This window comes from Podarcis liolepis (genome assembly GCF_965112155.1).
Source record: "Podarcis liolepis genome assembly, chromosome: 2".
Taxonomy (NCBI): domain Eukaryota; kingdom Metazoa; phylum Chordata; class Lepidosauria; order Squamata; family Lacertidae; genus Podarcis; species Podarcis liolepis.
This window is the reverse complement of record NC_139555.1, coordinates 114005457-114032462: the sequence shown is the minus strand read 5'-3', so window position 1 is coordinate 114032462 and position 27006 is coordinate 114005457. Positions and strand designations below refer to the sequence as shown.

The window sequence follows — 27006 nt, the reverse complement described above, 5'->3', positions numbered from 1 at the left end:
CTGTGTGTTTTTCGGTCGGATGCCGGCTTGCAGTATTTTATATGGAAATGTGGTTTATAAACATTAGTGTTCCCATATTTCAAAAAGTGAAAATCTGGACACAAAGGTTGTTGAGCTTTTTTTCTTTTTGGCCAAAGCTGTTAAGCTTCTCATTTCTATTTTTGTTTTGAAAATTTTCAAAAAATAATAATAAAGCTTTTGAGCAATTTTCAAGGAACTTCGGCAAAATCTAGACTTCCGACATGGGTTGCCATATGTCCGGATTTCCCCCAGACATTTCAGCAATTTCCGCCTGGACACTGCTTCCGACTGTCGTACTCCGACTATGTCCAAGAAATTCTGGGCATATGGCGACCCTAATAAACATGCAAACAAATAACAAATGATCCTGGGTATGCAATGGTATCAAGTAGTGATGGAGATGCACTCATCCCATATACAAAAAATGCTTTCCTTTAGTGTTGTTTGGGTCTGTTTAAAGCAGGGGTGTATTGCTGGACTTCAACTTCCATCGTCCTTTACTATGTTGGCTGGAGCTGATGGGAACTGGGAGCAAACATCTGGGAGCCACAGGTTTTCCATTCCAGATTTCAGAGGAAGCAGGAGGCAGAACACGGTCCTTAATGTGATTCTTCTCTGGAGAACCTATAACGCTGAAAACTGTAAGTCAGCAACCCCAACAAAGACCTTTAAAAATCCTGAAGCTCATTGGTTGAAGTTTGGGCTAGCAACTATCACTGTGCCCAACCTAATCTACCTCACAGGATTGTTGTGAGGATAAATTGCAAGGGTGGGGGAGAGAGAATCTGGAGTTATACGTGTCCTAAATGAAAGGCAGGAAAGAAATGTTAATAATACAGTCGTACCTTGGTTTTCGAATTTAATCCATTCCAGGAGTCTGTTCGACTCCCGGAACAGTTCAAAAACCAAGGCGCAGCTTCTGATTGGCTGCAGGAGCATCCTGCAGCCAATCAGAAGCTGCCCCAGATGTTCGGCTTCCGAAAATTGTTCGGAAACCGGAACAATCACTTCCAGGTTTTGATCGCTCGGGAACAGAAACGTCCGAGTTCAAAGGTGTTCGGCTTCCAAGGTTCCACTGTACAGTGGTACCTCGGGTTACATACGCTTCAGGTTACATACGCTTCTGGTTACACACTCTGCTAACCTAGAAATAGTGCTTCAGCTTAAGAACTTTGCTTCAGGATAAGAACAGAAATCGGGCTCTGGCGGCATGGCGACAGCAGGAGGCCCCATTAGCTAAAGTGGTGCTTCAGGTTAAGAACAGTTTCAGGTTAAGTACAGACCTCCGGAACGAATTAAGTACTTAACCCGAGGTACACTGTAGTATTAATAATAATGTTTTTAAAACAGTGTAAAAGCTGTCCAACCTGTCCAAGAGCAGGTTGGAGAAGAGGTAGAACGCCGTTATTGTTGTTGTTGCTGTTGTGGAGAAGAGGTAGAACGAAGTTATTGTTGTTGTTCTTCTTCTTGTTGTTGTTGTTGTTAATGATGATGATTCTATTATATCATCATCATTATTACTGATAAGGAGGGGGAAACTGAACCGTGCAGAGAAACCACAAATATATACTCAAGAGCAGACCACTGAACTTTGCTATGAGTTTCCCACCAACCCACCACTGAAATGTACTTAAACCTGAAATGGTGGCCTTGGGCTGAACTCTAAACATTAAAAACATGTTACGGGGCTAAACTCTGGCTCATATTAAAGCCTCAGCGGGATTAAAGGGTATCCCCTGCAGGGACGTCCGTCAGATAACAAATTGGGGTGCTGCTGCTGCTGCTGTCCCTTGCCCACCCCACTCCACCCCCAGCTCCTGTCAGCAGCTGAGGGTGTCCTCATGTCGCCCAGATGGTTTTTAACCCCCTGCAACCCAGAGATCTCCTGGAGAAAGAAAGGGGGGGGAACCGCAAAATGCGCTGAAGGGGTAAGGAAGGCAAGGAATCCCAGCTATGTAGGCAAGAATGCCCGGCAGCTGGGATCCCAGTGCCAGCCCAGCTTAACTGGCCTGCTGTGGAAAGCTGCAAAGCTCTGTGGATGCCCTACAGTCCTGACTCCCTGCCAGCAGAGAATTAACCATTATATTAAACAGGCTATAGAGCCGGACGTCATCGTGGGTCCCTGCTCAAGGGAAACGATCGGAGGCTGCGGCGGAGGCCGAGGTCCTTTAACCTCTGGTTTTATTTATTAAATTTACGTCCCACTCTTTCCCCTTCCATGCGGTAGCTAAAAAAGCCAATGCAATTCTGGGCTGCATCAATAGGAGTATAGCATCTAGATCAAGGGAAGTAATACTGCCACTGTATTCTGTTCTGGTCAGACCTCACTTGGAGTACTGTGTCCAGTTCTGGGCACCACAGTTCAAGAAGGACACTGACAAACTGGAACATGTCCAGAGGAGGGCAACCAAAATGGTCAAAGGCCTGGAAACGATGCCTTATGAGGAACGGCTCAGGGAGCTGGGCATGTTTAGCCTGGAGAAGAGGAGGTTAAGGGGTGATATGATAGCCATGTTCAAATATATAAAAGGATGTCACATAGAGGAGGGAGAAAGCTTGTTTTCTGTTGCTCCAGAGAAGAGGACACGGAGCAATGGATCCAAACTACAAGAAAGAAGATTCCACCTAAACATTAGGAAGAACTTCCTGACAGTAAGAGCTGTTCGACAGTGGAATTTGCTGCCAAGGAGTGTGGTGGAGTCTCCTACTTTGGAGGTCTTTAAGCAGAGGCTTGACAACCATATGTCAGGAGTGCTCTGATGGTGTTTCCTGCTTGGCAGGGGGTTGGACTCAATGGCCCTTGTGGTCTCTTCCAACTCTATGATTCTATGATTCTATGCTCCCCCACCCACCCCAAAAAGACTGCCTGTGTCTTTCTTAGGGATGGGGGAGAGATTTGATTCAGCTTGCACGTCCCTAGGCGTTCGTAGACCAAACACAAAGGCCATACAGTGGTACCTCGGGTTACGAACTTAATTCATTCCGGAGGTATGTTCTTAACCTGAAACCGTTCTTAACCTGAGGTACCACTTTAGCTAATGAGGCCTCCCGCTGCTGCCACACAATTTCCGTTCTCATCCTGAGGTAAAGTTCTTAACCTGAGACACTACTTCCGGGTTAGTGGAGTCTGTAACCTGAAGAGCTTGTAATCTGAGGGGTTTGTAACCCAAGGTACCACTGTACTTTAAAACTGGCACTTCCCTGAATTACCCTGAATTATTATTATTCTTTTATTTACACCCCACCCATCTGGCTGCACTGCCCCACCAAGTACAGTCTCCAGCTGCATTAACACGTAGAAAAATACATACACTGTACTATTTATTTCTACTGTACTATTTATTTGTTTGTTCACTCGTTTTCAGAAGGCCTTTAAAGAAAGAATTCCGCAAACCGGTGTGGAATTTTCACAAGGCCTTAAAAAAATATATTGCAAACCGATGTGGAAGTGCGGTAAGCTAAACAGTGGAAAAACGAGAAGCTGAGAAGAACCAAAATTGACAGAACCACCCATCCCTCCTCCTCCTCCTTCCTCCAGAGCACCAACTTTCCAAATCATCTAAGAGTCATATGTGCTCTGGGTGAGAGTGAGCAAAACTATCTCCGGACCCCAGCTTGGGCAGAATGTGACTTGCATTCCAAGGAAGTTTTAAATGCAGACCAGCTGAATGGTCCATTCGGCAAGCCCTTATTGTTCCACATCCACAGCCAGGCTATTAAAAAGTATGGGGGGGGCAACCTTTCATTTTTGACAATGGAGTGGTCAGGTGGGGGACAATCAGCTTTCCCTATCATTTTTTTTGAGTCTGGAGTGATTACAGTGGTACCTTAGTTCTCAAACTTAATCCATTCCAGAAGTCGGTTCCAAAACCAAAGCGTTTTTCCATAGAAAGTAATGCAAAACAGATTAATCCGTTCCAGACTTTTAAAAACGACCCCTAAAACAGCAATTTAACATGAATTTTACTATCTAACGATACCATTGATCCATAAATGAAAGCAATAAACAATGTACTGCAGTGACACAATCAATCAGTCGGTAGCTGAACTGGGTTCCACACAGCCACAAAAACAAAACAAAGAGCCACAAAAGCAAAAATGCAAAATAAACAGCAAAATCAGGCAGACCTCAGCATAACACTCAAAACGGAAGTGTAACATTCAAAATGGAGCACATTCGGCTTCTGAAAAAAGTTCGCAAACCAGAACGCGTACTTCCAAGTTTGCAGTGTTTGGGTTCCACGTTGTTTGAGAACCAAGGCATTTGAGAGCCAAGGTAGCACTGTATGTCCGTTCTGGAGACTGCTGGTCCAAGAAAGAAGGCAGTTTCGCACTCCTCTAAACCCAGCTCTTTGCATTCCCCCCCCCCCAAGTTCTTAGATACGTTGAACTTGCAGAGAGAATGAAAATGCTTGTCTCCTCTCCAATATTCACACACAAAAACCTCCACTTAACATAACTCACCACTCCCTTCCTAGACTTTTGCCCTTCAGCTTTCACACATACAGAGAGAAGCCAATCTCTAGCAACAGGCTTAACTGCATAAGCAAACAACATTCCCCAGGAGGAAAACAAGGATGGATGGAAGAATTAAGCAAGGCTATGAAAATACCCCTTATAGCAAAAAGGTCAGATCGTTTTCTAGCCAAAATGAACCAGGAAGAGGTGCATTCAGAAGGACAGATGCAAGCCACACATTTCAGAAGCTCGCAACTGCTGGAATGTCAAGTCATGTGCAATTCCCAGCTGCAAAGTTCAGATTCCACTGTGAGATTTCGCATTTCACCATGAAACACAAAGTCAGGTATTGTGAACAGCTCAGATTTCCGTTCCTAAAACCACAGATTTGCACCCAGAAACTTGAAGCACCCAGGACTCACGACAATTCACCTACATCTCAATTTTTAATTCACCCATTTATTTGAAGGTGGAAAAAGCTGTTCCTTTCAAATATCAAAATTTGCTAGCTTTGATATCATCAGCAAATGCAACCAGGTTATGGCTCGCAGGTAACAAATGTGATGCTCTGCAGATGTTTCCAGACTCCAGCCATCAGCCCCAGGCAACATAGCTAACGTTCAGAAACTATGAGAGTTGTAGTCCATACCAGCGGGACACGGGTGGCGCTGTGGGTTAAACCACAGAGCCTAGGACTTGCCGATCAGAAGGTCGGCGGTTCGAATCCCCGTGACGGGGTGAGCTCCCGTTGCTCGGTCCCTGCTCCTGCCAACCTAGCAGTTCAAAAGCACCTCAAAGTGCAAGTAGATAAATAGGTACCACTCCGGCAGGAAGGTAAACGGTGTTTCCGTGTGCTGTTCTGGTTCACCAGAAGCAGGTTAGTCATGCTGGCCACATGACCCGGAAGCTGTACACCAGCTCTCTCGGTCAATAAAGCGAGATGAGCACCGCACCCCAGAGTCGGCCATGACTGGACCTAATGGTCAGGGGTCCCTTTACCTTTACCTTTTAGTCCACACCAGAAGATGTCTGTTATCCCCAATCTCCACCATTTATGAACATGTGAAAAAGCATTAGTCCCAATATAGATGTTTGGAGGACACACATACACACCCATCGTTCTATTGTGAAACTGATAATAATGATAAATAACAATAATATACAGGTTAATGTTAAAGTCACAGGAGACGGGCCTGTAAGAAAGTTGTCCATCTTAACTGCTCTATGTACTTCAAGACTGTCGCTATCTTCCAGTAAGATTCAGCCACATCCTGGCAAATTCAGGTTGCAAAAATATAATTGAAATACAAATACAAACAAAATTATAATTGAAATACAAACCCGCTTCCCCCAAAGACCCCAGTAAGGAAAGTGGCGAGGGTAAGTGGCAGTGGAAAGTGTGAGATAACACCTGCTTTGATGCAACGTCATCTAACCTCCCTGCAAGCAAATCAGAATAAATGTTCATTCAGGTAATCTGGAAGTGCTCTTCGATACTAACACCCCACCCCCCCGAAGCCTGTCCCAGGACACTTTTTGGTAGTCTCCTTCTGTTCCTTGCAGTGCAGCAAGGTCAACCAGGATTCAGCCAGTGAATACTTAAAAAAAAACCTGAGCTGGAAGTGAATTGGAAATTATGACATGATATCTCATGATCCGGCCTCATGAAAGAATCCACCAATCAGCATTTAGATGCTCATATGTATCATCTGTTTAATTAGATCGCCCTTTCCATCCAATTCTTTCATCTTCTCTTCATTTGGTTTGATAAATGCTCCTAAGAACTTGGCTCGCGGCACAAATTGTAAAACCCAGAGGAGAAGCAATCCATTTCATTCCAATATATGGGGTCTGAGCCAGCTACACTTGAGCAGTACAAATTATACTGCAGTGCAGTAAGTCCCATTTGCTGTTTGAAACGTTCTTGATGTAAAAATGTATTTGTGTTGGTGGCTCTTTCTGCTTTATTAGCAGGGACGTGGGTGGCGCTGTGGTCTAAACCACTGAGCATTTTGGGCTTGCTGATCGGAAGGTCGGCGGTTTGAATCCTCACGACGGATTGAGCTCTCGTTGCTCAGTCCCAGCTCCTGCCAACCTAGCAGTTTGAAAGCATGCCAGTGCAAGTAGATAAATAGGTACTGCGGCGGCGGGAAGGTAAATGGCATTTCCATGCGCTCTGGCTTCCATCACGGTGTCTCGTTGTGCCAGAAGCGGTTTAGTCATGGTGGCCACATGACCCGGAAAGCTGTCTGTGGACAAATGCCGGTTTCCTCGGCCTGAAAGCGAGAAGAGCGCTGAAACCCCATAGTCGCCTTTGACTGGACTTAACCGGCCTGGGGTCCTTTATCTTTTTTTATCTTTATCTTAGTTGCCCTGCAATGCTTGCCCAATGCTACCACACTACTGCTGTCTGGAGAAGCTACATCACAATAAAAGCAGGACAACTAAAAGAAAAACCCACAGCATTTGTGGTATGAATAGTGGCAGGATTTCAGCAGGAAGCTACAGGATATGCACTGGCTGGAAATGAAGCCGTGAGACCACCCTAACTTTTAACACCTGCTGAAAACTTTTCTATTCCATCGGTCTTATACATCCACCGCAGCTATGTGATTTCTCTGATTTTAACTTACTGATATGGTTTTGTATCGTGTAGTTTCGTGTACAGTTGTCGTGAACCGCTTTGACAGCTTCTTTGTGAATTAGCGGTGTGTAATTTTTTTTTTTTTAAATAAATAAAACGTTCGCAGGCGCAAATAATACCGAAAGAGGGGTCGTGTATAACCAGCCTGACAGCCTGGCTTGCAGCTGCTTTTAAATTGTTTTTAAATTTTCCTCTGTGTTGTTTTAAATGAGACCATCTCGGCTGTGAGCCCTGGAAGACCTGCACCCTGCCTTGCTGGTCTTTTCCCATCTGGCCTGGGAGAGTGGAGTGCTGACTGACTCCAGCTACAAAAGGTGAGGCTGTTGAACAGATTATTGGGCTGCAATCAGGATTCGAACACAAGACCATTCTCCCCTCCTGTGGTTTCCAGCAACTGGTATTCAGAAGCATCGCTGCCTTTAACTGTGGGCGCAGAGCGCAGCCATCGTGGCTGGTAACCATTGACAGTCCTCTCCTCCATGAATTTGTCTAATCCTCTTTAAATAAGATTTCATTAAGGCTTCCCATAATCCACTTTTTAATTCACCTAGGTTGGCGGCTCTCACTGCATCCTGTAGCAGCGAGTTCCATAGTTCAACTACGTGCAGCATAAATAAGTCCCGTATTTTTCCGTGTATAAGACGCCCCCGTGTATAAGACTCCATTTTTGGGGACTTCAAATTAAGAAAAGTTGTTGAGCTTTTTATGCCGAAAACCGCTGACACCAGCACGTGTCCCAAAAGCCACCTATCATCTGTCCCCGCGCCAGCAGAAGACGCCAAACGCCCGCCCTGTTGCCGCAGTGACACCCAATCAACACCAGCCTTGCCGCAGCCAACAATAACACGCCAAATAGCCGCAACCAATCCCACGTTCCCCCTATGCACTATCGGTATATAAGACGACCCCCAATTTTAAACACAATTTTAAAATTAAAAAATCCTCGTCTTATACATGGAAAATTAAGGTTCTTTCTGTGTTCCTTCTCTTCACAGGGAACTCTGGGCCTCATAACAACTCTCTTAGCAAACTACAGCTCCCAGAATCCTTAGGGGGGAATGTCATGACTCTCTCAAGTGCTTCAAATGCGTTGGTGTGAATGCGGCCTGAGTTTCTGGAGCGACACATCCATAAATAATTTTGTGTTCTTGAAACGTGACATTGGTAGGTAGCATCGTTTCCGTCTCATGTAAACAGCAACAGAGAGTGCTGCGTCCAACAAAGTTCCACACAGAGCAACACACCCTCCAATATCCCACGGATCAAATTCGGGACGCCTCGGGCAAGAGCACGAAACCCCAAAAAAACCTGAGGGCCTTTTGTTCTGGCGCTCCGGCCAGCTGAATCGCGCCAAAGTGCCAGACCAAAAAACGGGACATGACTGGTAAAAAAATCAATGATTAAAAAAAATATATATCTAAAACCTCAGATTTTTAAAATTTAAATTGGATTATTTGGATTTAAATTAGATTTAAAAGGTAAAGGGACCGCTGACTGTTAAGTGCAGTCACGGACAACTCTGAGGTTGTGGCGCTCATCTCGCTTTACTGGCCGAGGGAGCCGACGTTTGTCCGCAGACAGTTTTTCCAGGTCATGTGGCCAGCATGACTAAGCCACTTCTGGAGAACCAGAGCAGTGCATGGAAATGCCGTTTAACCTTCCCGCCAGAATAGTACAGTGGTACCCCGCAAGACGAACGCCTCGCAAGACGGAAAACCCGCTAGACGAAAGGGTTTTCCGTTTTGGAGGTGCTTCGAAAACGAATTTCCCTAAGACGACAGCCCATAGGGAAATCTCCGGGACAGCGGGGAAGCGCAGCACGTCTTCCCCACTGTCCTCGGACCTCCTCCCGCCACCCGGCTTCGGAACAAATCTCCAATGCCGGGCGGGGGGGGGACGCCTCCTCCCGCCGCCCGGCATCGGAACGAAGCTCCGATGCCGGGCGGCAGGGCAGGAACGCCTCCTCCCGCCGCCCGGCATCGGAACGAAGCTCCGATGCCGGGGGGGGAACGCCTCCTCCCGCCGCCCGGCATCGGAACGAAGCTCCGATGCCGAGCGGGGGGGGGGAAAGCCTCCTCCCGCCGCCCGGCATCGGAACGAAGCTCCGATGCCGGGCGGGGGGGCAGGGACACCTTCTCCCGCCGCCCAGCTTCGGATGGCTTTCCTGAAGACTTGGGGTGGGAGGAGGGTTTTCCTTCCCACCGCCAACATTCAGAATGCTGTTCTGAATGTTGGCGGTGGGGAGGAAAAACCCTCCTCCCACGCAAGCCCCGGGAACAGAGGGAAAGCGCTGCGCGCCTTCCCCTCTGTTCCCGTACCTGTCCTGAAGGCTTGCGGTGGGGAGAAAAGCCCTTCTCCGCACCGCCAGCCTGGCAAGCGGTTTCCCTAGGAACGCATTAATTGATTTTCAATGCATTCCTATGGGAAACCGTGCTTCGCAAGACGAAAAACTCGCAAGAAGAAAAAACTTGCGGAACGAATTAATTTCGTCTTGCGAGGCACCACTGTACCTATTTATCTACTTGCACTGGCGTGCTTTAAAACTGCTAGGTTGACAGGAGCTGGGACAGAGCAATAGGAGCTCACCCTATCACAGGGATTCAAACCACCGACCTTCCGATCGGCAAGCCCTAGGCTCAGTGGTTTAGACCACAGCGCCACCCGCGTCCCATTTAAATTAGATTATTTTGATTTAAATTTGATTTTTTAAAAGAAAATGCTTCTGGAGGAAAAGATCTTCTAAAGATAGTTTTCTGTTTAAGTTACATTATAGTCCAAAGGCTATTCATCGGGAAATCCTATAAGGATTTGTTTTAAGTTTTTCATGTGTGCTAAAACTCAGTCTAAGTTTTGTTTTTGTTTTTTTAAGTTTAACCACATCAGTTAACAAACATGGATACATATGCTATAATGTTATTGCTTTAGTTAAATAAATTGTTATTAAGGAAATGATTATTTTTCTCCTTCCAATAAAGTACAGCAGAAAAGTTGTCCAAATATAAACAGTTAACTTATTAAACCTCACAATTATTTCATAATTATCTGTCTATGTATTTCCAATAGTATAACCAAATCAGTAATTTTTGATATAACTGTAAAAACTACTCTGAAAATTTATTATTCCAAAAATGAAACCTTCATCTGGTTGTAAATATTAAGATTATACAGAGGTACCTCTGGTTAAGAACTTAATTCATTCCGGAGGTCCGTTCTTAACCTGAAACTGTTCTTAACCTGAAGCACCACTTTAGCTCATGGGGCCTCCTGCCACTGGGCCGAAATTTCTATTCTCATCCTGAAACAAAGTTCTTAACCCGAGGTACTATTTCTGGGTTAGCAGAGTCTGTAACCTGAAGCGTCTGTAACCAGAGGTACCACTGTACCAGCAAGAACGAGTCTTTCTGTTAAAAAAAAAAAGATTTAAATCAAGTCTTACTGACTAGTGAATTAAATTGTGATTTAAATCGTGATATAAATTGATTTGATTTAAATCAAATCCACCCTGGTTAGACCCAGTGGAATTAATGGGCCTACGTTAGTTGTGTTCATTACTTTCAACGGGTCTACTCTTGGGTACGACTAACACTACTGCTGTTCCCTGGAGATCAGTTCTAGAAAAGAAAAGCAATTCGGAATAAGGGGCTCCATGTGGGATTACGTGACTTCTGCGTCACCGCCAAGCAATGCTCCCTTCTAATTATAGGGCGGCCTTTGCTGCCCTATAGCGAAGGTAGCCCCAGCATCCTGTTTATTAGTAACTCCCTTTCTGGACTGCCCAGAATTTCACACCGTGACGCTGTCTAGCTTCAAATAGGGGAAGGGGTCGGATTAGGGGCCTAGATGTGGAGTCACGCCATCAATAAAGCTTGAGAGATAAAGCCCACAGGAAACTATGCTCCCATGGATCTCTCCACCTGTTCGCCTTGACATATCCCCGTCGAGAATTTGAAACGTAATTCATGCAACAACAGAAAGCAAAAGCCCCCACTAGCCCTGCACAAAATACCCACATTTTGCAGCTGAATGTTAACAGCGAGTGGGGATAATAGTACAGTGGTACCTCGGGTTGCATATGCTTCAGGTTACAGACTCCGCTAACCCAGAAATAGTACCTCGGGTTAAGAACTTTGCTTCAGGATGAGAACAGAAATTGCGTGGCGGTGGCGGGAGGCCCCATTAGCTAAAGTGGTGCTTCAGGTTAAGAACAGTTTCAGGTTAAGAACAGACCTCTGGAACGAATTAAGTACTTAACCCGAGGTACCACTGTACAATTATTTAGGATTGCTCAAAGCACTTCACATATCTCAGGTTTCAGCTAGACACAATGGCGGGAACCCTATTTGCTTGCTCACTTGACAGCCCTGCTCATGTTTTCAGAGCAGGTGGGGGGTGTCTAATTTTAGCATCTATAAGGGCACACAAGCGAGGGGAACTAAACCCTTCCCTGCCTCGCTTTACCTCAACAAAATCCTCTGCCTCAACTCTTTCCCCTCCTGCTTTTTTGCCAGTCTACCTCTCGTACTGGAAGTGAGCTGAAAAGGGAAATTAAGGCTGCGGGAGGGAAGTTTAGCTCCCCTTTTACCCGTTCATCCCTTTCAGTGCTAAAATCCGACCCTCGCAACTCTGCCTTTTACATATGAAAGGACCAAGCAAGCAAATGGCAACTGTTGTCCTGTCTGGTGGCCTTCCCTAAGCCCTGCAACAGCCACTGTCGGGTAGTGGTTAGAGCAGGGGTCAGCAAACTTTTTCAGCAGGGGGTCGGCCCACTGTCCCTCAGACCTTGTGGGGGGCTGGACTATATTCTGAAAAGAAAAAAAAATGAAGGAATTCCTATGACCCACAAATAACCCAGAGATGCATTTTAAATAAAAGGACACATTCTACTCATGTAAAAACACGCTGATTCCTGGACCGTCCACGGGCTGGATTTAGAAGGCGATTAGGCCAAATCTGGCCCCCAGGCCTTAGTTTGCCTACCCATGGGTTAGGGCCTGGGTTCAAATCTCCCACCCAGCCATGAAGCCCACTGGGTGGAACCAGTCCCCATCTCTCAAGCCTAACCTACCTCATAAGACTGTTGTGAGGAGTCGAAGACTCTTGTACACCACTTTCAGCTGTTTGGGGGAAAGATACATGTAGATGTAAACAAATGCTACTGCAGTCGTACCTCGGAAGTCGAACGGAATCCGTTCTGGAAGTCCATTCGACTTCCAAAACATTCAGAAACCGAGGCACGGTTGGAAGGGTAGAGCAAGGGTTAAGCACCCATATACTCCGCTTCTCCCTTGCAAATGCCAGCACAGGATTCGGGCATCTAATAAAGAGAATATTTTAAAATTGCAGACGTTTACATAGAATACGAATCCTCAATATTTCAAACACATACTTCAGGAGAGGGAGTTACTGCATTGTGCTGACCCATACAAATTCTTGATGTTATTGCCAGATACATACTGGCTGCTTTCAGATGCAAAATTAAATCATATGTCAACATTATGCACAGAGGGCAGTCATAAGCCCAGGGCTTATGCACTGCTTCCTCGCCTTCCTTCATCTGTAAGGGGAAATCAGGAGCTTTTACGGTCATACATTGGTTCTCAAATGGAATCCATTCCGGAAGTCCGTTTGACTTCCGAAAACATTCGAAAACCAAGGCACAGCTTCCGATTGGCCGCAGGAGCTTCCTGCAGCCAATCGGAAGCCGCGGAACCCGCGTCAGACATTCAGGTTCCAAAGAACGTTCGGAAACCAAAACACTCACTTATGGCTTTACGACGTTCAGGAGCCAAAACATTCAAGTCACAAGGCGTTTGAGAACCAAGGTACGACTGTAGTTGCATTTGACTGCTAGTCAGAGCTCGCCATTGTGCCTGAACCCAGCAAACTGTGGTTTGCACTCAAACAGCAAACTGATCACAATTGGAAGCTTCTAATTTCCTCTCCCCACGTGTGAAGGAAGGAGAGGAGGCAGAGTAAAGACTCTTGGCAGCTCATTCCCATGACAATAAACTCTGGTTTAGCATTATTTCTGAATGCAGTCAAGGCATTTGAATGGTTCAGCACAGCTGTGCAACAGGTAGCGTTGGCTGTTTCTCATCAGAGACGAGTGTTCGCGTTTTGAGATATTGGGTAGCCTACGTTAAAATGGCAACTTTGCTTTCTATTTTCTGCAAAACGTTGCAATGGGTAGTCTGCGATATAAATGGACCTTACGTTAATTCTTGCACGGTTATATTTAGGCAATTGTAAATTACATCAGCCTTTCTTTTTTAGTGTTTTTGGTGTTCGCATATTCTCCACCGCACCTTTTTGGCAAGAGTCCAGCTCCCTTGCTAGGACGAGGCCCCTCGTGCCAAGACCCGAACTCAAGCCCCCCTCCTCCTCCCATCACGCACGGCTCCAGCCAGTGCGTCTACATGATTCATAAATTTGGAAAGCGGCCGGAGGGATTATCTGCACCAGCCTCCTCCGAAAGCAGGATTCCCTAAACTTAAGCCATAACCACTTAGAGATCCCCCTCCAAACACGCTTTTTATTAGCTCGTTTCCTTTTAATGGCTTTAATACTTTCTTTCTCGTGTGCTAGGCATTGGTTAGATTTCTGGTTTTTTGTTGTTGTTTTTTAAAGGATGCATATGCTGTCCCTTCAGTGGAGCGTAGAATTGCAAGGGACCCCGGGGGTCATCTAGTCCAACCCCCTGCAATCATAGAATCATAGAATCATAGAGTTGGAAGAGACCACAAGGGCCATCGAGTCCAACCCCCTGCCAAGCAGGAAACACCATCAGAGCACTCCTGACATATGGTTGTCAAGCCTCTGCTTAAAGACCTCCAAAGTAGGAGACTCCACCACACTCCTGGGCAGCAAATTCCACTGTCAAACAGCTCTTACTGGCAGGAAGTTCTTCCTAATGTTTAGGTGGAATCTGCGGGAATCACAACTAAAGAATCCCTGAAAAAATGGCTATCCAACCTCTACTTTAAAACATCCAATGAATAAGAGTCTGCCACCTTCTGAGGGAGTCTGTTCCACTGACAAATTGCTTTTAATGTCAGAAAGTCCTCCCCAATGTTGAGTCGAAATCTCCTTCCTTGTAATTTGAACGGTTTGGGTCCTACCCTTCAGAGAAGGAGAAAACAAGCTTGCTCCAGACTTCCAGGTGACAGCCCTTCAGATGATCTGAAGATGGCTGTCATTTCACCTCTCAATCGTCTCTTCTCCAACTCCCTCAACTGTTCCAGAACCCTGATAATCTTGGTTGCCTTCCTCTGCACATGTTCCAGCTTGCCAATACCCTTCTTAAATTGTGGTGCCCAGAACTGGACACAGTATTCCAGGTGTGGTCTGACCAAGGCAGAATAGAGTGGGACTATTGTTTGATCTGGACACTATACTCCTGTTGACGTAGCCTAGAATAGCATTAGCTTCTTTTGCTGCTGCATCACACTGTTGACTCGCGTTACGTTTGTGGTCTACAGTGGTACTTCGGGTTACATATGCTTCAGGTTACAGATTCCACTAACCCAGAAATATTACCTCAGGTTAAGAACTTTTCTTCAGGATGAGAACAGAAATCGTGCTCCGGCGGCGCGGCAGCAGCAGAAGGCCCCATTAGCTAAAGTGGTGCTTCAGGTTAAGAACAGTTTCAGGTTAAGAACGGACCTCCAGAACGAATTAAGTACTTAACCCGAGGTACCACTGTACTACGGCCCCTAGATCCTTTTCACATGTAGTGCTGTCAACCCATCCTGTATTTGTGCATCTGGTAATTCCTACCTAAATACAGAACTTTACTTTTGACCCTATCAAAATTCAGATTTCTCCAATCTGAGTAGTTACCAAGAGGGCAAACTTTCAGAATAGATTTTAAAAAAAAACACTGAAGAGCATTATGCTCTTTAATTGTGCCAGATCAACAGAACTTCAGAAAGATGCATAAATCTCTTACAACTATACCCATGCCAAAAGGTGCAAAGCCCTCTTAGTAAAAAAGGACACATCCATTGTGGGAATCATCTTAAAACAGGGGAGGAAAATGTGACAATGAATGAATAGCCTTTTAATAATTATACAGTGGTACCTCGGGTTACATACGCTTCAGGTTACATACGCTTCAAGTTACAGTCCGCTAACCCAGAAATAGTGCTTCAGGTTAAGAACTTTGCTTCAGGATGAGAACAGAAACCGTGCTCCGGCGGCGCGGCAACAGCAGGAGGCCTCATTAGCTAAAGTGGTGCTTCAGGTTAAAAACAGTTTCAGGTTAAGTATGGACCTCTGGAATGAATTAAGTACTTAACCCGAGGTACCACTGTAGTTTCAAAGGGGGGGGGAGGAATCTACCTCTGGCTCAAAGGATAGGTGCTGGGAACTCAGGCCCCCAAACTACAGTGCTGCCCACACTTCACCTGAAAGCAAATCCTGAAAACCGGTTTTTAAGCAAATAGAGTGAAAAGTGCTGGGAGGGGAGTGAACACCGAAAAACCACCATTTTCATGTTTCTTAAGTTTAACATTGTTTCCTTGACTATACAGTAACTGGAAGTTTTGGGGCCAGGCACGCTAAACAAATCAACTACAGTGGTACCTTGGGTTACAAACACTTCAGGTTACAGACTCCGCTAACCCAGAAATAGTACCTTGGGTTAAGAACTTTGCTTCAGGATGAGAACAAAAATTGTGCTCCAGCGGCAGCAGCAGGAGGCCCTATTAGCTAAAGTGGTGCTTCAGGTTAAGAACATTTCCAGGTTAAGAACAGACTTCCGGAACGAATTAAGTTCTTAACCAGAGGTACCACTGTACTTGCTTGTTGCCCCCATGACTATCATTTTTCTACAGCGCCTCTCCACAGCATTTTTACTAAGCAAAAATACTTTACAGTCCCCTTACTAAATTATACTCCAACCACATAAGATTGTGACACAAGACACAATGTGAGTAAGGTGGCCTTTTTCTGCAGTCTTCAGGCCAACATTCCACAGGTGCAGTAGTTCCTCACACGAGCATGTAGCAATGGGGGAAGCTGCACCTGAATTTCTGCCCGTTACACAGTCCTTAAGGGCACAGGACCCCAGCCAAAGAGTGGAGAGAGAAAAAGATGGTGTATTCCCATGACATTGCCTCCAACTACTCAGGGAAGACTCACTGAAACTAAGGAAGATGTTTTAGGCATATCTAGTAGCTTCAGTCACAGGTGGTGCTGTGGGTTAAACCACAGAGCCTAGGACTTGCCAATCAGAAGGTCAGCGGTTCGAATCCCCGTGACGGGGTGAGCCCCCGTTGCTCGGTCCCTGCTCCTGCCAACCTACCAGTTCGAAAGCACGTCAAAGTGCAAGTAGATAAATAGGTGCCGCTCCAGAGGGAAGGTACACAGCGTTTCCGTCCGCTGCTCTGGTTTGCCAGAAGCGGCTTAGTCATGCTGGCCACATGACCCAGAAGCTGTACGCCCGCTCCCTCGGCCAGTAAAGCGAGATGAGAGCCGCAACCCCAGAGTCGGCCACGACTGGACCTAATGGTCAGGGGTCCCTTTACCTTTAGTAACTTCAGTAGGTCTACTCTGAGTAGGACTAGCATGGAATACCACCCTTTATGCCAAAATGAACGTCCTCTGATAATAAAAATGAGATGGGGTGGGTGGGAGAAGAGAGAATTCTGGGGCCTTTCGCTGAAAATCAAGCGTTGCTTGCAGAGAGGGTGAGATTCATCAAGCCCTTTTCCGTTGTGAAGTCTCCTTTGGCATATTCAGAGGTAGATTGCCTCTGAAACTGGAGGTTCTATCTAGCCATCAGTTGACCGGTGTCTTTCCTTTTCCAGATCCAGACACAGTCCACCTCTCTGAATAGGCCGAAGAAGACAAACGGCAGAACTGGATGCAACCTGTGATTTCCCAAGACGCCAAACAAGTCCCATCTCTTTCTTTAAAATGGCCCCAAAAAACAACCCAGCAATATCCCTTGCAGACCAAACCCACAGCATGTGACGAAGCCCAACCCACGCACAGCACAACAGCTGTAGTAATGAAAAGAATGCCACATGGCGTGAGGAGATGCGAAGGAGGGCACAGCAGCCCCTGGGGATTTAACTGCATCGCAGAAGAAAGAATCTCAGCAAGCGAAGGTGGTCATGCAGGGGTTAGGAGAAAAGGAGGGGGAAACTGCCTTTACTCTTTACTCTTCAGGACACAGCAACCCGCCCAGCTGATAACCTGGGATCAGGTTATGATGATGGGAGTCATGTTTGGCAGCAACACCCAGAGGGCTACAAATTCAACCCTCCCTTTTCTGAGGGAAATTCTGAGCTGTCAAGCTTCCCTTTTCTGAGGGAAATTCCCTTATTCCAGCGCCGTTTCCCACTGCTTCCCACTGCTATCCTGGATTGTTAGATATCCCGTAGACTGTCCCGGTGACAGGTGAGGCTACTGATCCCTTATTTTCGAGGCTGCTGATCCCTTTTTTTCAAATCTGAAAGTTGACAGCTATGTACAAATTCCCCAGCCCAGCACAGAACTATGAACTGTCTTAGCAAATCTAAGAAAAGACCGTTAACAGGCCAGCACACCGGTCAAAGCAGCAACGCTATCCAGGAAGCTACTTTTGCCTGGCATTGCTCCGCTCTGACTGGCAGCAGCTGTCCAAGGGTCTCTGGCAGAGAAAGGTCTTTCCCATCACCTGCTAGCCTAAGATGCGAGGCTTTGAGCCTACGACTTTCCATATGTACTGTGGTACCTCGGGTTACAGACGCTTCAGGTTACAGACTCCACTAACCCAGAAATAGTACCTCAGGTTAAGAACTTTGCTTCAGGATGAGAACAGAAATTGTGCTCCGGTGGCACGGCAGCAGCAGGAGGCCCCATTAGCTAAAGTGGTACCTCAGGTTAAGAACAGTTTCAGGTTAAGAACGGACCTCCGGAATGAATTAAGTTCTTAACTTGAGGTACCACTGTATTTTGCAGATGGCCTGAGCTTTATTGGGGCAGGGAGTGACGTGTGTTCAGCTGATGATTGTGTCCAGGGTAATATAATAACCAGCATGCTGTCCTCAGGCCAAAGCCCTCTCAAATTACACTGAGCCTCAGTTTCCTCCCCAAGAACATGAGGATTGCCGTGCTAGGTCAAGTCAAGAGTCCACTAATCTCAAATGTTTTATCAGCTGACAGTGGTCAGCCAGATGGGAAGGTCACACGCAGGGCACTATGAGGATATCCTTCCCATTCCTTAAAAAAAAAATCCTTAACATCTGGTGGCCAGACGTAGACCATCTCAGAACATGGAGGATGGATTTTTGTGACCCTTCGCAGGTGCATTCTTTAAAAGCTATTTAGACTGCAACCCTATTCTCATTTAGCTCAGAGTAATTCCCACCGAACTCAAATAGTTCACAGAGCGGCCACCCGAAAATGGGCATTTTCCACCATCACCCTTTGGCCATATGAGAAGCAACATCCATCAGTTGTTTCCAAACATCTTGTACAGACATCTTGTTCTGCCCAGGCTTTCGCTGACTATTACTGAATGTTTTTTTAAAAAATCTATTTTTCAGGATGTTGCTTTGCTCCTTTTACATTTGTTATCTCTTGTTTTCATTATACTGATTTATTGGGTGGTTTCCAAGTAGCACATTCCATTAGCACAAGGACTTCCGCCTTTGCAACAGAGCTCCCCACCCTTCTTCGTAAATCTGTTCTGGGGTTCACCCACCCTCTGGATCAGATTTGGGGGGCATGTGATGTACACGGGGAGAAGAGTGGGGTGGGAGTTTCATTACACAAGTGAAAATCCTTGTGTTGATGGGACAAGAAGTTAGCTCAATGGTACCCATTGCATTTATGTTGGGTTTCTCTGTGCCGCTTAGAGATCTTTTAAATGCTAAGTGATTTAGAAATGCTAATAAGCAAACAAATACAGTCACACCTTGGAAGTCGAATGGAATCTGTTCCGGAAGTCCATTCAACTTCCAAAACGTTCGAAAACCAAAGCACAGCTTCCGATTGGCTGCAGGAAGCTCCTGCAGCCAATCGGAAGCCACAGAAGACCTGTAGGGCATTCCGCTTCCAAAAGAACATTCGAAAACTGGAACAGTCACTTCCGGGTTTCGATCGTTCGGGAGCCATAACGTTCGAGAACTAGGCTGTTCGACTTCCAAGGTACGACTGTAGTTCTGCATCGAGATGTATAGGACTCCAGAGTTAATGCGGTAACTGCCGCCATTTGTGGGAAGTGACTATGGGGCATTCTGGTACCCTACAAATGTACAGCTTTCTTTCTTTCTTTTCTTTTTAAAGGCTTGCTCCTTGCTCTTTTATATTGCAAAGATTCTCGATTAGGCCAACCTACGCTCACTTATCTAGAAACATAAATCTACTGAGCACAAAAACACAGGATCAAGTTGCTTATTTTGCTCTTCCAGATCATGGAGAGCCGCATACCGAAGCCATCCTACTGCCTGCCTTCCCTCTGGGCCCCACTCCCAAGCTTCTTAACCGTGTTAAGGACTAGAAACTTGCATTGCAAGCCACTTAAAGAGTCTCAGTTCTGCAGCAGAAAAACTGCAGCAGCACAGAACGGCTTGTGTTCAAACCTGAATCTTTCCTGAAGCACACCGACGGGGGATAAGCTTGCGCTAAGGGTCGATTAATGTGCCCCGATGGACATGAGAATATTGGGTTGTCAGAGAACGTTCTTAATGGCCTTTTGCTGTGTTCATCGTTTTACACTGCCCCAGACAACTTCACCTCGGCTCCCTACAGGTTTCCATCTAAGAGACTGCTGATTCAGCCACAGCATCCCGCAAGGAGTGATTATTGGCAGAGGCGCCTGAACGCGTGGAGTGCTCCATCAATGATATGTTGCCTTTATTAACATGTCAGCTTAGTTAACTATTGCATATTACAGTTACAGAGAGAGATACGCCATAACGGTGCAGCAGGGAGCAAACCGCCCAGGAATGCTAGAAATCTTGTTGCCTTCTCCTCTACCTTTCTTCTTGGGCAATTTCCCCCTCCTTTCATGTTCCCAATTTCCCCATGGTCCAGACGCAGATTGTAAACTCCTTGGGGCAGGGGTCTTTTCACTTTGATTAAATAACAAACAATAACAACACTGACAGTGAATCAAAAAAGAACAAAGGCTGCAGCAAAGGGAGATACGGAAAGCGGCGGCTGTTCCACTGTTTCTGCTGAGAGACAAGCGCCAACATCTCCTCCGCTCCAACAGATCAATTATAATTACAGTGGTACCTCGGGTTAAGTACTTAATTCGTTCCGGAGGTCCGTTCTTAACCTGAAACTGTTCTTAACCTGAAGCACCACTTTAGCTAATGGGGCCTCCTGCTGCTGCTGTGCTGCAGCTGCACAATTTCCGTTCTCATCCTGAAGCAAAATTCTTAACCCGAGGTACTATTTCTGGGTTAGCGGAGTCTGTAACCTGAAGCATCTCTAACCTGATGCGTCTGTAACGCAAGGTACCACTGTACTAGCTTAACTGGTGGTTGTGTTTGCTTGTTTTCCTTTTCCCTCCCCATCCCCATTTCCTTTTGTGTCGTGCCTTTTAGATTCTGAGGGCATAGACTGTCTTCTTTGTTGCTCTGGGAGCCTTTTTTGACTGGACATATGAGAATTTAATGTGTGGGTAGACCAAAAAAATGTTTGCAAACGAGTATTTACAGGTGCAATTGTCAGGGAACTGGGATCGGCTGCATCTCTCTACTAATGAGTGTACATATGAGAGTGAGGCGGTCAGAGAGCATTGCTAATGCCATTCCGCCTTGTTCGTTTACACATGTAGCGTGCGGCCTTTGACAAATTGCAGCCTCAGCTACTTATCTGCAAAATCTCCCTAAACAGAAACCAGAACTGAAGGCTCCACCGCTGGTGCGATCACGAAACAAGAGCCAGGAGGATTATCGCTAATAGCGAGCTCACTCTCCAAGCGCTGGTCCTCATGTAGCCAAAAACAGCTCTATCCTAGGCACATGAGAATGATATCCGCAAGCTTGCTGAAGCCCCTCGATTTGCAAAAGTACACAGAAATCTACAGGAAGTTGGGGGGGAGAAGGAATAAAAGGCAAGGAGGCCCCCAAAAGAGCCTGATGCAAACTGGGCATACTCAGAGGACACAGAATGCTGGACAAGGTCCAGGAAATGGAGATAAATGGAGTGTCCTGGAAATGGGTACTTGCAGTTAGCTGGAACCCTGAACAGGAGCACATGACACTGCAACATTTTCTTCCACGTCCCACTTATTTATTCCTAGCCTCCTTGAACCCAGAGTTACCTGGGAATTCTAATAAACCCAAAAAAACAGTGTTCAGAAAGCTTCCGTCCGCCATCTTGATTCAAAATGGTGCCCAACCGTATCCAAGCACAGAAACAGACCGGCTCCTCGTTCTCAGGAGCCATCGTGCAAAACGTGGTTAAGATATTTTTAAAAGAGACGTCCCTACAAATAGCAAACAAGCAACTTTCCAAAATATATAGAAGATGGTGATTATGAATATTATTATATTCTGCCGTTCTTGGAAGGAGTTCAGGGCAAAACACAAGGTGCTTCGCGCCAACCACTTTTATTCTCCCAATAAGCCTGTGGGGTGGGCTATCTAGAGACAGACTGACTGATTCATGGCCTCTCAGTGAACCTCCTAGCTTAGTGGGAATTTGAGCCTGAGGCCTTGTCTGCGAAATGATCTCCATACTGAAGGGTGTCTTGCCCTAACTTTAGATTCTACTATTTATTTACTTATTTTGTTTGTTTGTTTGTTTGTTACTCTTCTTAGAAGGTAACTCAAAGCAACTTGCGACGATTCAAATAAAAGACTGAAAACAAAGCTAAACAACAACAACTACAGGAAGAAGAAGAAGAAGAAGAAGAAGAAGAAGAAGAAGAAGAAGAAGAAGAAGAAGAAGCAGCAGCAGCAGCAGCAGCAGCAGCAGCAGCAACCAGGACTACAGATCCTATCCCATGAAAAGAAGCCGGAGTGCTACTCTCCTAATTAAGGACCAAAAGCTCAGAGGAAAAAGAAAATACACTAGGTTAAAAACACACCATCTCACAAACACACACACCCCTTTTCCACTGGTTTTTTAAGAAGCTGATGGGTTCATTTCTGGGATGTTGTTAATCATGAGAATTATTTTCAGCTTTCTGTTTTATGATATACAGTGGTACCTCTGGTTATGAACTTAATTCGTTCTGGAGGTCTGTTCTTAACCAGAAACTGTTCTTAACCTGAGGTACCACTTTAGCTAATGGGGACTCCCGCTGCCGCCGCGCGATTTCTGTTCTCATCCTGAGGTAAATTTCTTAACCCGAGGTACTACTTCTGGGTTAGCAGAGTCTGTAACCCAAGGTGTTTGTCACCCGAGGTGTTTGTAACCCGAGGTACCACTGTATCCCCCACCCAGAGTGGCTGGGGAAACCCAGCCAGATGGGCGGAGTATAAATAATAAAGTTTTATTTATTTATTTTAATGATGATGATGATGATGATAATGATGATGGACTGCCTGGTGACCACCTCTGGGGAAGGGCAGTCCAGATATAGATATAGATATAGATATAGATATAGATATAGATATAGATATAGATATAGATATAGATATAGATATAGATATAGATATAGATATATGGAAAACCACCACAAAACAATCAGCAGCATCACACTTAGTATGCATTGGGTTGTTTCCACCCCCTTCCCCCCTTCAAAATAAAGATTTATTGTACAGTGGTACCTCAGGTTACATACGCTTCAGGTTACAGACCCAGAAATAATGCTTCAGGTTAAGAACTTTGCTTCAGGATGAGAACAGAAACTGTGCTCCGGCGGCGCGGCGACAGCAGGAGACCCCATTAGCTAAAGTGGTGCTTCAGGTTAAGAACAGTTTCAGGTTAAGAACGGACCTCCGGGTTAAGTTCTTAACCCGAGCTACCACTGTACTTCTACAAACCTCAGGGTTCCCCCGGGTCTCCAACTGACACCCCCTTTGCGCTTGGGTGGTGTCGTTTTGGCTGTGGAAGCCACGGCCTTCACTGGCTGGTGTCATTCAGACAGGTAAGGCGGGATGCTGGAAGCCCACACAGGATAGGCAGCTGCAGCCAAAGGCAGGCCGAACCAAGGAATCCTGGCTTTGCCCCAATCCTCCCCCCTGCTGAGGTCCAGAGGGAGGAAGAAGCTGGCAGGCAGTTTCATTCACCCCCTTGGATGTCTATCAAAGGGCAGCCAGGTGGACGCAGACTTAAAGAGGACTTGAGGTTGGTGGGACAGCGACCCGTTTGCCCTCCTGGAAAAGCTTCCACCAGCCTAAACACTGGGTGCAGATGGCCGGAGGGAACTTGTGCACACAGAAAAGGCACTGTAACACATTTCAGTTGCTGGGAAGCAACACTTAGAATCATAGAATCATAGAGTTGGAAGAGACCACAAGGGCCATCAAGTCCAACCCCCTGCCAAGCAGGAAACACCATCAGAGCACTCCTGACATATAGTTGTCAAGCCTCTGCTTAAAGACATCCAAAGTAGGAGACTCCACCACACTCCTTAGCAGCAAATTCCACTGCCGAACAGCTCTTACTGTCAGGAAGTTCTTCCTAATGTTTAGGTGGAATCTTCTTTCTTGTAGTTTGGATCCATTGCTCCGTGTCCGCTTCTCTGGAACAGCAGAAAACAACCTTTCTCCCTCCTCTATGTGACACCCTTTTATATATTTGAACATGGCTATCATATCACCCCTTAGCCTCCTCTTCTCCAGGCTAAGCATGCCCAGCTCCCTTAGCCGTTCCTCATAAGGCATCGTTTCCAGGCCTTTGACCATTTTGGTTGCCCTCCTCTGGACACGTTCCAGTTTGTCAGTGTCCTTCTTGAATTGTGGTGCCCAGAACTGGACACAGTACTCCAGGTGAGGTCTGACCAGAGCAGAATACAGTGGCACTATTACTTCCCTTGATCTAGATGCTATACTCCTATTGATGAGGCCCAGAATTGCATTGGCTTTTTTAGCTGCCGCGTCACACTGTTGGCTCATGTCAAGTTTGTGGTCAACCAAGACTCCTAGATCCTTTTCACATGTACTGCTCTCAAGCCAGGTGTCCCCCATATTGTATTTGTGCCTCTCATTTTTTTTGCCCAAGTGCAATACTTTACATTTCTCCCTGTTAAAATTCATCTTGTTTGTTTTGGCCCAGTTTTCTTATCTGTCAAGGTCATTTTGAAGTGTGATCCTGTCCTCTGGGGTGTTAGCCACCCCTCCCAGTTTGGTGTCATCTGCAAATTTGATCAGGATGCCCTTGAGTCCATCATCCAAGTCGTTGATAAAGATGTTGAATAAGACTGGGCCCAAGACAGAACCCTGTGGCACCCCACTAGTCACTCTTCTCCAGGATGAAGAGGAACCATTGATGAGCACCCTTTGGGTTCGGTCAAGACCGCATTTTACCAGCTTCTTTACAAGAATATCATGGGGCACCTTGTCAAATGCCTTACTGAAATCAAGGTAGGCTATATCCACTGAAGACACTCGAACTCAGGATGCAAGGGAGAAATGTGCTAAGAGGAAGGCACACTTGGCAAATCCACACCGTGATCAACTCCTGCCCAGAAACCTATGTCCCTACATACGCTTCAGGTTGCAGACTCCGCTAACCCAGAAATAGTGCTTCAAGTTAAGAACTTTGCTTCAGGATAAGAACAGAAATCGGACTCCAGCGCCGCGGCGGCAGAAGGCCCCATTAGCTAAAGTGGTGCTTCAGGTTAAGAGCCGTTTCAGGTTAAGAACGGACCTCCGGAATGAATTAAGTGCTTAACCCGAGGTACCCCTTTACTGTGGAAGGACGTGTGGATCCAGAATTGGTTTCCACAATCACTTACGGACTCATTGTTAAAACCATGTTTATGGAAGACAATCTTACTCGACTACGAGTGATCGCCAAAGAAAGAAGAAGAGAGTGTCAAACTAGGACCCGGGAGGGTGACCTCAGTGGGTGACCTTGGTCGGGTCACAGCCTCTTAACCTACCTCAAGGGGTCGTTTTAGGGATTAACCAAGATTTGAGGGGGGGGGGTTGAATCATGTAGTCCTTGGAGAAAAAGGGGGGATATAAACTAAGCTACTCTGCTTGCCTGCTTAAGAAAACTGGAGGGGCCAGCCAGATGGAGATGCCCGTTGCCAGCCGGGCATCCACAGATCTCCATGCAGTTGCAATTGGACCCGTGCCACTTGCAAAACGTGCCTGGCGAATTTCGAACACTGAATATGACAAACGTTGGATACAAGCCAATATCCCCACTGGCGGCTTGAACCCCCTTTTGAGCCATGTGGGCTTCTGGCTACTGCTGCTGCTGCTGCCTCATTAAACATGGTGATTACAGGACACGGTGGTTTAAAAACATCAGAAATCTGCCTTGTTGTGACGAACCCCAACCCTGTTAATAAAAATAAGAATGCTTGTCTGTATGCACAGTGCTCTTCCTAAGCGCTCAAGAGTGCTCTCCCTCACCATAATAAATCTCTAGCATTGCAACCCTGGTGCATTATAGTAATAGTCTCGATTTCTAAACTTAAGTCCACGGTTGCTGTATTAAAACGCCAAGGAATAATCTGTCGCTGTTAGAATCCTGGCATTTCTCGGATGCCCAAACCTAAAGAGAGCCACTTATTTTCCCCTGCGTGGAACCAGAGAGAAAGGTTAAGAGCTGTTCATCCATCGGCAAGCAGCAGGAAAGCTCAAAACCCACCTGCCTTTCGAAAAGCAGCTGGCTTCACGGCTGAAAAATGGGAAATGAAGGGCAACTTTGCACATGCTGGAATTTCAAGCCCCTGGCCGTAAAGCCTCTTGGTCAGAAAAGCCAGATGAAAGGGGTGGGAAAGAGGGAAATCAATCAAAGGGTGGAATCTGATCTTGGTTTTTACAAGATGCACATTGTGGGAAACACAGATCAGAAACGACAACACCACGTCTCACATAATAGGTACTGGGCAGAGGGTGTTTGGAAACCTGTTTTCCCCTAATCCCAGAAAACCGGGGGGGGGGCAGGGGGAAGAGAACCTAGCTGGGGTTGCCTTGGGATGTTTCACAGGTAATAAAATAATAATAATAATAATAATAATAATAATAATAATAATAATAATGAACCCTTCCATACAGAAAGCAGTCACATCCACAAACTAGTGTGCAATCTCTGAATCATCTGTGGTTAGATGTAAATATATATCTGTACATTATTGCCAGCAGCGATTTCAGTATGTATTACTACATTTCTCTCCCACCTTTTCTTCAAGGCTGCGAACGTGGTTCTCCTCGCTCCATGTCATCCGTACAACAACCCTGTGAGGTAGATGGACTCAAACCCTGGTTCCCCAAGTCCAAGACCAAGACTCTAACCACTCCAACACACCGTCTCTCTTTGTGCAAATCCCCCAACGACATGAACAGGTGCAGCCCAGAGCCTAGTCCCACACTCTAACCACTACACCACACTGCCGACTCTCCTCCGAAAGAGCTCAAGAGCAGTGTACAACTGAAAGCGGGGAAACATATTATACATGTGCGAGTCACTGCGCATTCAGCGGTGCACACAATTGCGGGTAGGACGAGTTGGGTTGCATGCTAATTGCCACACAAAAGCGCAGCCCATTCGCGATGTCTGCCGCAGCCCTTAACGGTGAGGGAAAGGCACTCTGCCCATGATCAGGGACACTCTCTTCTTCGCACGTTCCAAGGGTTAAGCCGGACGCCGAGGAGCTTCTGTTGCTAAGAGATGGGGAGCCCCAACGCAGCCTAAGCTCAAGACTCCAGAGGACACCCCGCTACGCCCCGAATCCACTTCTCTTGACACGTATGTATACAAAGCAAGCAGGCGGCAGGTGATAATGGCTTGAAGCCAATCCCAGACCAGGAACT

The 27006-nt window shown here is 46.2% G+C and overlaps 1 protein-coding gene across 8 annotated transcripts in view; it reads right to left on the bottom strand.

Moving 5' to 3' along the window:
- Positions 1-27006, bottom strand: part of DDR1 (discoidin domain receptor tyrosine kinase 1) — a 116203-nt gene that overhangs the window by 47095 nt on the left and 42102 nt on the right. Inside the window, exon 1 of one of the 8 annotated variants that reach the window (XM_083491425.1) lies at positions 5673-5695. The exons of the other annotated variants lie outside the window; for them this stretch is intronic. The gene's annotated coding sequence lies outside the window, so the exon portion shown is untranslated. Of the gene's footprint in view, positions 1-5672; positions 5696-27006 lie in introns of those variants that run through there. 8 annotated transcript variants of the gene reach the window in all.